Source organism: Cystoisospora suis (assembly GCF_002600585.1).
Source record: "Cystoisospora suis strain Wien I chromosome Unknown contig_867, whole genome shotgun sequence".
Classification (NCBI taxonomy): Eukaryota; Apicomplexa; class Conoidasida; order Eucoccidiorida; family Sarcocystidae; genus Cystoisospora; species Cystoisospora suis.
The window spans coordinates 709-3,289 of record NW_027153668.1 but is presented as its reverse complement, the minus strand read 5'-3'; positions in this window follow the sequence as shown (position 1 = coordinate 3,289).

The window sequence follows — 2,581 nt, the reverse complement described above, 5'->3', positions numbered from 1 at the left end:
GCTGTTGTCTTCCTGTCGCGCTGTTTCCCTGCCGGCTTCTCGCTGCTCCGCTCCGCTTGGTCGCTCCTCTTCTCCTCGTCTTCCTCTTTCACTACTAGCACCTTTTCTTGTCTCGCCGTAGTATTTTCCTCCGTTGCCTTTGTCGTTGGGCGTCTTCCCTGGCTCTCGTTTTGTTGTCCGCCATTCTGTTTCTCCTCTGTCCCGCTGTGCATGCCGGCGCCGTACCCATTTCTCGCTTCTCTGCGGTTGTTGAGTCTTGCTTTTTCCGCCCTTCTTTGTCTCCCTTCCCGTTCTGTTGTTTCTCCCCTTCTCGTTTGGACTCCCTCTCTCACTTTCTTCTTGTTTCCTGTCTTGTGTTTTTCTGTGTTTCTGCGTTCAGGGTTTTGTGCGGCGGTCCCTTGCTCGCGGGCTTCCCGTCTCTTGGCTCCCGCCTTGGAGCTCTGCCCGCCGTTTCTTCGTTCTTCCCTCCTCGTTTTCTCTTTTCTCTCCTGCTTTTTTTTCTGTTGAGGTTTCCTTTCTCTGTTTCTTTCTGTTTCTTTTTCTCTTTGGTCTGCTCTTTGCGTGGTTTTTCCCTTTTTTCGCTCTTGGTTTCGTTGTTGCTGTCGCCTCTCTCTCGCCCCTTTGGGCTTTGCCGTTTTCCTCTGTTTTTTTTGTGTTTTTCTTCTTCCTATTGTTTTTTTCCCTCCCTTCTTCCTTTTCCTTTCTTGTCTCCTTTTGTCTGTTTCGTGTTTTCAGCCCCCTCGTCTGCTTCGGGCGTCCCTCCGCAGGCTCGCTGCTCCTTCCGCTTCCCCTTGTCTTCCTCGCTTCGCGCGTTGTCCTTGGTCGGGTGGTTCCACCGATCTTCCGGGTGGTGGTGGTACCCTCTCTGGCGCTCTTCGTGCTTCGGCTCTTGCGCTTCCCGCCCCGTTCTGGCGGCTCCTGTCGCCCCTTCCTTCTCGCTCGCTTGTCCTTTGTGGCGCGCGTGTGTGTGCGTCTCCTTTCCTTCGCTGCGTTCTTCGACCCCTTTTTCGCCTCTTCTTCTTTTGGGCTTCTTTGTGAATCTGTCTCCTTGTTCGCTTTTCCTTTTGTCTTATGCTGCGCTGCTGCTTCCCCCTTTTTTGGTTGTTCGCCGTCGCTTCGGTTTCTCTTCGTTGCTGTTCCGCCGCCCGTTTTCCTTGCTGGCCACGGCTGAGTCTGGAGCTTTCTTCTTTCCTTTCCTCTTCTCTTTGCTTGCGCTTGTCTCCTTTCTCTTCTGTTTTTCTCTTTGGGTTTTCTTCTTCGTCGTTTGTCCCGCCTCGAGTTCCGCTCGGCGCCCCGTTTGTCTTTGCCTCGCTGTTTCCGGAGTTTCTGCCGCTCGGTGAGCCGTTCACTTTCTTTGTTTCGTCTTTTCTTTCGGGTCTTTGCTGTATTGTTTGCTTCCTCCCTTTCCTGTTCTTTCCTTTGCCTGTTTTGTTTGTTTGGCTCCTGGTGCTTCTCTTTTGCGTCCCTTCGCTTCTCCGTTGTGGGCTTCGTTTTTGCCTGTTTCTGGTGTTTCCCCGCTTTCTTCTTTCTTCTTTGCTTATCTTGTCCTCCCTGCTTGTGTGTGTCCTCTGTTTCTTTGTTTTCAGGCTCCTTCTCTTCCCTGTTCTTTTGCTCGTTGCTTCGTTCTTGGCTGTTCCGCTCCTCCGGCTCTGCTTCTGCCGCTCCTTTCGGGCTGTGTCTGTTTTCCGTCCCTGCTCCTCCGAGGCCTCCCGTCGTTCCTTGGTTCTTGTCTTTCCTTTGTCTTGCCATGGATCTTTTCGAGGACTTCTTCTCGCCTCCCAAGAGGACTCGTTCCCCTCCTTCTTCCACGAACGTGGACGCCCCTGAAGCGGCTGTGTCGTCTTTCTCGGCTGTTCCTTCGTCTCCTGCTCCGCCGCCTGTTCCTCGCGGCCTTCGTGGGGCTCTCTTCTCCGTGAGTCGCTCTCTTCCCTTATTCTCCGCTTTGTCTGGGCTTGGCTTCCTCCCGCCGTTTGCCTCCGGGTTTCCTGCGGCTCCTTTCTCCCCCTGGGGGGTTTGTGTGTCCCCCTCCTGCTCCCATTCCTTTCTTATTCTCTCCCTGCTCTGCTTCTTGTTTGTTCTTTCTGCTTGTTTTCCCCTGCTTCTGTCCTTTTGTCTGCAGGACCGGCAGGCGATTGCCTTCCAGGAGGTTTCCTTTATGAGCTGCTTTCGTCCTGGGTTCCATCCCACAGTCGTCGTTCCCTTCGGCCTTCGCGGCGCGCTCCGGTATTTTCCGTGCTTTCCTTTCTGGGTGGCTCCGAGCGTCAGCGGTCGTCCGGCCCCGGTTAAGTACGCTATCCTTCCACGTGGTTGTCTGTCGGTGCCGCGTTTGTGTTTCCTCCTCCATTTTGTTGTTGTTGTTGTCCTTTCCTCCCCTTTTTGTCCCTTATTGTTGTCTCCCTTATGTTCAGCTGCTGTTTTCTCTTGTCCTGCAGGGCTTACGACGGAGTCGGGGAGTTCTTCATTCGGTCTCGCCCCGGTACGTGCTTCCTCCTCTCTTGTCGTTGTGCGTCGTTTCCCCTCTTCCTCGGTCTTGTTGGTCAGCGCTTCCCCCTTCGTATAGCTGTTCCTTTGTAGGTGACGA